We start from the raw sequence: 8,869 nt of genomic DNA, 5'->3' as shown, positions 1-8,869 counted from the left end.
TTGCTGAATCATAAGGCATATCTATTTTTTGAATTTTGAGGAAACTCCATACTGTTTTCCATAAGAGCTGGTTGAGGGGCCTCCCTGGTGGTGCAAGAGGTTAAGTCTCAGCACTCTGAAGCTATCCACAGCCCCTGCAGCACTAGTTTTATTCCTGGCCAGAGGGTTGGTCCACATGGCATAGCAGACCTCTACTTTCCTGCCTGCTGCTCCCCTCAGCAGTGTATTTCAGTAGATTTGCCTATTCTGTTCCCCACTCTGTCGCTGGTGAATCTTCTCACCCCCACCCCCAGCACCTCTGCCTAAACCCCAGCTCTTGTATGCATAAATAAATACAATAAATCTTAAAAAAAAAGCTGGTTGAGATTATATTCACACCAACTGTGTAAAAGGGTTCTTTTTTGTCCCCACTCTCACCAATATTTGTTGTTTCTCATCTTTTTTGATATGGACCATTCTTGCAAGTGTGAGATGGAATCACATTTTGGTTTTGATTTGCATTTCCTTGATGATAAATGATAATGAACATTTTTTTCCCCTCATCTTTTTTGGAGAAGAGCCCTTTTAGCACTTCTGCCCTCTTTTTAAATTTGGTTATTTATTTACATTGAGTTGTATATATTCTTTGTAGATCTTGGATATTAACCCCTTGGTGTGGTATGCAAATATATATGGTGTGCAAATATTTTCTCCCATTCAGTAGGTCGTTTTTTGTTTTAGTGATAGTTTATTTTGTTATGCAGAATCTTTACAGGTTGATGTAGTCCAAATTGTTTATTTTCTTTTGTATCTTTTGCTGTTGGAGATGAATTCACAAGGATATCTATGTCAAACTATGAAGCCTATGTCATGGAGTTTTTTGCCTATGTTTTCTTCTAAGTATTTTATGGCTTCAGGTCTTACATCCAAGTCTTTAATCCATCTGAGTTAATTTTTGTGTATGGTATGAGATCGTGGTCTAGTTTTATTCTTTTGCATGTGGCTATCCAGTTTCCCTAATACCATTTATTGAAGAGACTTTCCTTTCACCAATAAGCTCTTGATTCCTTTGTCATTGACTAACTGTCCATATCAGTGTGGATTTATTTCTGGGCTCTCAATTTTATTCCTTTTATCTGTGTGTCTGTTTTTTTTTTTTTTCAGTTCATACTGATTATTATCATAGTTTGATAGTATCGTCTGAAGTCTCACTATGATACCACCACTCTTCCTCTTTTTTATAGGGACTGCTTTGGCTGTTCAGGGCCCTTTGTTATTCCATATGAATTTCTGTTTCTTCATTTTACTTCTTTGAAGAATGCCATTGGAGCCTTGGTATGGGTTGCATTGAATGTGTATATTGCTTTGGGTGGGATAGACATTTTAATGATGCACATTCTTCCAATGCATGAGCAAGGAATATCCATATCCTAGTGTCTTCTTCTATTTCTTTTAACAATGTCTTATAGTTTTCATTGTATAGGTCCTTTACCATCTTTGCTACACCTACTCCTAGGTATTTCATTGTTTTTTATGCAATTTAAGTGACATTGTTTTCTTGATTTCATCCTCTTTTCATGTTTGCATATAGGAATGCAGGTGGTTTTTGCATTTGTAACCTGCCACCATGCTGAGCTGATTTGTTGTTTCAGCTCAGTTTTAGTTGGAGTCTTTAGGGCTTTCTATGCATATTATCACATCATCTGCTAATGATGCTATCTTACTTCTTTCCCAACTTGGATTTCTTTTATGTCCTTCTCCTGCCTAATTTCTTTAGCTAGGGCTTCCAATACTATGTTGAATAATGGTGGTGAAAGTGGACAACATTGTTTTATAAGATTTTAGTAGAAAAGCTTTTTCACCATTGAGAACGATGTTAGCCATGGTGTTAGCCATGGGTATGTCATATCCTCTTTATTATGTTGATTCATCTATCCCCATTTTATGAGAGTTTTTTTAAAATCATAAATCATTGTTGAATCATATCAAATGCTTTCTTAGCATCTATTGATTTGATTACATTATTATTAACTTTCTTTTTGTTGATCTGGTGAATTACATTGACTAATTTTCTGATGTTGACCCATCCTTGCATCCCTGGAATAAAACTTACTTGGTTATGGTGTATAATTCTTTTAATGGACTGTTGAATTTGGTTTCCCGAGATTTTGTTGAGGACTTTTTAATCAGAGAGTCTTCCTCATGTTCTAATATTTCCTTAAGTTTTTAGGGTTTGGAAGAGGAAAATTACCCAGTGAAGGAAGTAAAAGAGAGCTCTCAGATGTATAATGAAAAATCAGCATAGTGTTGTGGTGAAGAAACTAAGTATAAACAAAGGTTCAAGAAGTGCTAAAATTAGCCTTCTCAATTCATTCACCTCTTCTTCATTGAGGTACCTGGAAGGAATAATTGGTTCTTCTTTCAATTCTTACTGAAATCATAGAACTCTTCTTATATCATTCATGCTACTCTCATAATACTATTTCATAATTAATTGTTTGCATATTTTTTATCCCAATACTCAATTATTATCAGCGATTCAAAATAATATTATCCTTTTTCATTTTGTCCCCTATAACACCTTGCATTATAACAAGCATAAAATAGTAACAGAATACCTATTTGTTGAATAAGTAAAGCATCTTATTTACTTACATCTTCAAATTCAGGCCTGAAATTCTAGCATGAATATGAATTACTAGTGTTCATTCACTCAGCAAGTATTTATTGAGCAACTATCATATGTAAGACAGTACTGCATGTGCTGGGGATATAACCATGAACATATCTGACAAATAGTGATGTTTGTAAGTCATTTCACAGATTATAAAACACAGTCATACCTATTCTTAGTATTTTTTCCTCTTTTCTCACTGTAAACTATCAAGACTGGTATGCCTATAGGGATAAGGTTCCATTCTCATCATTTCCTTTGCTGTTCACATTTTGTGAAACATGTCTTTTGTAGTTATGAACCTTTATTTCTTCCTTTCTTGGACTGTGGAAATATCTATAAGTGTTGATGAATTATAAATATGGTAATCACATTTTAAGATTTATAAATCAGGGCACATATTCTTAAAAAAGATTTATTTTTTCTTTGTAAATTAACAGGCATCAAAAGTCTCACAGTGGTGTAAAACTTAAAATTATATTTAATTATACATCTAATGAATAACCAACATTTAAAAATTATATAATAATATGAGGAGAAATAAAAAATTCATCCAAGATATATTAGTTAATATAATATTTGCATTCTCATTTTCATTATTTTCTGTTGAAATGATGACAAATTATTACATTTGTTTAAAGAACTCAAGTTGCTTAATAATTGCTTATTATATCTGGTTTTTTTTCCCCATCATGTCTTGGTCAGTTTCTGAGTACTTCATGTGGATTATCAAGAAAGATTTTACAATACCAATAACTGCTAATGGTTATTTCAATTTCCAAAAGTTGCTAATGAGGGGGAAAATTCACAAACAACAACAAAGGATAAGTAAGCAAATAATAATAGCAGCAATTCTCACCCATTCTGGTGTTTGAACATCTTTCTGTTTGGAAGAACAATCTTGCTGAAGATGTTGAAACTCTTTAAACATACTCAACCATCTTTGATCTACTAGATACATATTCCTTTGTCCCATTTCACTAGCAAGTTCTTATTAATATATGACTTAAGGACATATGTTCATTTAATGAGCAGTATGATTTGCTTAATTGCTTGTTTTTCAAGATTTGCCATTTTGAGCCTCTCCAAATGAACCTAGCCAAACTCATAATCTCTAGGAAGATTTCCTTTCTAAACAACTATTTAACATAAATGACAAATACCCAGCTACCTACCACCCAACGTCCAAATAATAACAAACTACATTTCAGTAGTTCTTAGGATAAGGTTTTTCACTTTGAGTGGTAAAATTAAGTTTTTCTTATAATTTTTTTAATGATCACCAATAGTCACATGAAATTTCTGATGCTGAAAAATAATAATAGTAAACATTTGTGGAGGGTTGCCACAGTGTGCTGATTACCAGCAAAACTTCTCTTAATCTTTACAGTGAGCTTGATAATTTTATCTTCATTTTATAGTTAAGAAAACTGAAATAGTAGTTAAATAATTTGCCTAAGGTCATAAAATGAATAAGTAGCAAGGCCAGTCTATCTGAAATCAGAGTTCCGGCTCTTAAAAATACACTATCGTGTGTCCCCTTACTGCACTGGTTTGCCTTTCAAAATTATAACCAGCATCATGGAAAACAGTGGTATTTGTTGAGGAACTGCATGGTTTTTGAGATGGCTTTGAAGGTTTATGAGAACAATTGTACAAAATATTTGAAATAGCAATCATTCCAGAAAATTCAAGATATTTGATCTTCATAATTAAAGCACTTTAGACACTGACACACTGGAGAAATAATGCAAAACAGTTATATTTGTAGTAAGTAAAGATTGAGTATGGGCTAGAGAAAATAGAAAGTGCAAATTATAGGGAACAAGGAATGAAGAGACAAATAAAATTTGCTTTTCTGAGGAGAGCTAGAAGCCATAAATCACTCTGGATGTTACTGAAAAAATACTTGTAAAGTTCCTGAGCCTGGCAAAGGTTAAGAGAACAACAATGTTTTGTCAGGTCAAGCTAGCCAAGGAGCTGATTGAAGTGAAAGCTTACCCTGAATAGCCAGAAAAGATGAACTTAAAGGGTTTTTCTCTTAAGAGGCTGCAATTGGGTAGATAAGAAGTTACCATACTTCTGCTGCTCTCATGACAGTGTTTTGGAACTTTTGCTCATGGTAAAGCAAAGTCATGCTGGCATTCTGGCTTATTCCTTAAAGCTCTATTGTGCCAATTTTAGTAGAACTAATAATTAAGGACATTTAGAAAATTGTAATATTTTGTTAGCCATTAAGATATTAATTCAGTAATGGTGCTATTACATTTTGCAACTGTCATCACAAAAACAAATGCATATTCCTACTTAAACTAATGCAGTCATCACAAGTCATGGTGAATTAAAGTTTCAGGAAATAAGAGCAGCTGCTCTAAAAGGATTGTTTCTAATTGTCTCCCTGTTCCAAACCCAGGAAATATAGTTTTTAATCAGCTAGACCAGGGTCAGAGAATCTATGATCTGTGGTCTAAATCTTGTCCCAGCTTCAACAATATAGCAAATTCCAAGGGTTCATATTGCTATGTAGCTTATACTGGCAAAAACCCATCTGGTTTTAATATTTTTCCCCCAATTATATGAGCAATATATGTCCCATTACACTTTAGTATGCTTGTATCAAAATAAAATTTGTGATTTTTGCTCATTCTTTACACAGACCTTTCATAATTTCATATGAGCTTTACTAGAGATTTACATTGGTATTATCTTATTTTAAAAAGATTTAAAAAATTTATTTTTCTTTATTGAAGTTTTCCTGTTCTTTTAGATTTGACTGGTTTTTGACAAATTATCCTGCTGCAGGTCTCTATATTTATCTCTATTTTTGAACTCTTTCTGTTTTTATTTTCTAGTTTCCCTCCTCAAATAACATATAACAAAACTATAATTTTATTAGTTGATGTAATTGAATGAACATTTTACTTTTTAAATTAAACTGGAAGTCAAAAAAGCATGAATTTTTCTCCCTAACCTTTAAAAATTCTCTGGCAACTTTTATATTTCTCAAAACCAAAATCATAAGCTTTACTGAAATTATACATTTTACCTTGTCACTTTTTTCTGTAGTTGATTATGCTTTCCATTTCTTATCATTTTAAAACACTCAAATTTTTTCAACTTATAAATAAAAATGTCAATGTAGGTGGTATAGGATGTCACTTTATAAAGGTTCATTGGAACATGAGCTCTCCACAGGAATCTAAGCTCTTAATGAAAGTATAAAGTGGTAAAAGCTTTTAAAAATAACATTTAGAACTGAGTTGGAAGATATATTATTTGGACATTGTAATATCATTTAAAGAATTCTAAAATTTTTCCAGAAATTTAGTGTAAAAGTATTTACTTAATTACCATCTATAATAGCTTAAAATTAGAAAGAAATAAAATAGCCAAGAATACGAAAATTATTAAATACATTGCCTAACTATCCATATGATTGACTATAACATTGACAATCAAAATGGAATCTGAAGACGATTTAATGAAATGGAGAAAACTCACAACAAAATGTCTAGCTAAAATTAGGAATCAGTGGTATTGTGCTGTATACCTCTAATTTGTTTTACAATGTCCTTAAAGACTAGAAAAAAAATCTACAATTTCTAAAGTTTCCATAATAATAATAATGCTTTTGTTTCTCTTCATATCATATAAATCTTTTGCCATGTAAAGTCTCCTAAATAGGCATACATTACTTTTATAATCAGATACATGTAAGCATGCATATTTATAGAAATATTAATGAATAATATGATCTTCAGGAATCATTAATTGGTAGGTGGATACTTTTAAGGATTCCTGTGCTTTTTCCCTATGGTAGGCTGTTATTCATCTTTTTTGACCAGTACCTCCACATAGGGGTCTCTTTATTACTTTTTTAAAATGAGGTTTTATAGTATACAGGAAGAGAATGCCGTAAAGCTTGGCTAAATAAATCATACAAATACATCAGAATTTTGGATTAAAAGGAACCTTAACAGCATCCTAGCTTAAACTTTTCCTCTGTCAATTTCAGCAACAGTCAAGTCACAGATGCAAGGGACTTTTATAGTAATAATAATGGGGAAAGAAATTCAACTCTAAAGTCAATTCCTATAAACTATTTCACTACACTAAAATAACAATGAAAATAATAATATATTTGTATGGTGGTTTGCATTCTAAAAATTACTCTTTTATACATACATGATCTCATTTTTTAAAATAATAGCCTATATTTGTTCCTGTATAGAAGGAAAAACAGGCTGAGAAGTTGAAAAGACTTGTTAATACCTGGCTAGAAAACTTAGTCCTTTCCCAACACTAAATACCTTTTTTCTCTTACTACATCCAAATGTGATAGAAGGATATATGAAAATCCATTTTAAAAGATGCACATAGAACTGCTTTTAATTATATGTTTAGTAGCAAATATTTGCCTTTTGCCCAAGAAGGCATGAGTTCTGTTTGCATTTCTGCCACTGATTGTGTGGTGAGGCATACTTTGTATATTTTAGGCCTATCCTAATGACCCCTGCCTGTTTATCTGTAACCCTTGAGAGCTATGACATTATTTAATTAACCCTGTGGTTTCTCCCTCTGGGGGCTTGGAGTAGGCTGAATAGGGATATTAATGTTGGTGGCTATTTCCTGCCATATGACAGATGCTGACAATTATCAACCAGTATCCCTTCTGAGAGATGTATAATAGGGTCAGAAAAAAGTCAGAGGAAGATTTAAGAAGGAAAGATAGTTTCTAATCCTCTTGAAAAAATTGCCATAAAGGATATAGGTGGAACCTGTTTTTCAACTGTGTTCTCTTAATGAAATTCTAACTCCTAGACAGGCAAATAGTAAAGGATGATATATAATTTAATTGAGGAGTAAGAACTGGGTGACAAATTAGATTTCTCAGTACCTCCCAGCAAACAGATTGGAAATGTCCACACTTGCTAATGTAAATAATTGCTGGGCTAGGGCTAGGCTTATGGTACGTCTTGCGTCATCCCCTTTCCTCCAGCCAAGATCTTTTTTCCAGCTGTTCCCTGAGACTATAGCCTTTCTGAACAAATTAGTACTAACTTACTATGTCTAATTAGTTATTGAATAACTGATTTTCTTCTATTTTAGTGAGATACTCTCCTGGGAGTTTTAATGTATTTCAAATTATACTGAGATTTCTTATTAGATAAGAACCTCGTATTAGCTTGCTGCACCAGAGTTCTTTGCTTCTAGTACTCTTCTCAATTCCCAAATGACTTCTTAGTTCTAGTATCCAAACTCCTTAGAATATACTTTCCCTTTTTTTCTGTTCTGTTTTATTCTAACATTTAAATTTGGACTTTGTTGGTTTCTCCAAAGACAACCAAAGATAGGAGATAAGAACTTTGGGGTATGATTTAAGCGAGTTCAAATTCCTATTTCACAACCTACAAGATGTATAATACTGGGCATACCGCTTAATCTTTCTTCCATTTTCTTACCTTTAAAATAGTGATCAATAGCTGCCATACATGATTTTTATGAAGATTACATGAGTAACTAAATGTAAAATTATTCACACAGTTCCAGTTAATAGTAGATGCTCATTTTAAAAAAATTGAAAATAATGTTGTGTTAAAAAAAAGAATGTTGAATTTAATTATCCTATTGTTATGGGCTGAATTGTGTGTCTTCCTCTCCTTACCCCACATTTCCCCCACCCCCAGTTGGTATATTGAAACCTTGAGTACCTCAGTATGTCAGTATGTGGACTGTATTTGGAGATAGAGCCTGCAAGATTGATTAAGTTAAAATGAGGCCATTAGAATGGACATCAATTCAGTCTGACTGGTGTCCCTACATGAAGAGGAAATTTGGACACACAGGTACTAGAGATGTGTACCCAGAAGGGAGATCATGAGAAATTACAGTGAAAAAGAAGTCATATGTAATTCAGAGAAAGAGATCTCAGAAGAACCAAAGTTGCTGACACTTTGATTTTAGACTTCTAGCTTCCAAAACTGTAAGAAAGCACCCAATCTAGTGTTCTGTTATGGCAGCCCTGGCAATGTAGTACACATATACATATATTTCAAAAAAATTGACCCCACCCTACCTTTTTCCTATTTCAGCTATTTAATCTTCTAATTAGTTATAAAGTAGTTATTAAGAGCATGATCTTAGAAGTTAGCTTTGAATTTGAAGACAGCTTATCCACCTAAGTAATTGTGAGGAAATTTCTTAGTTTCCGAGTTA

The sequence above is a fragment of the Talpa occidentalis genome, unplaced genomic scaffold, assembly GCF_014898055.3.
Source record: "Talpa occidentalis isolate TD23 unplaced genomic scaffold, MPIMG_talOcc4v2.1 talOcc4.4, whole genome shotgun sequence".
NCBI lineage: Eukaryota > Metazoa > Chordata > Mammalia > Eulipotyphla > Talpidae > Talpa > Talpa occidentalis.
Note: the sequence above shows the minus strand (reverse complement) of the source record.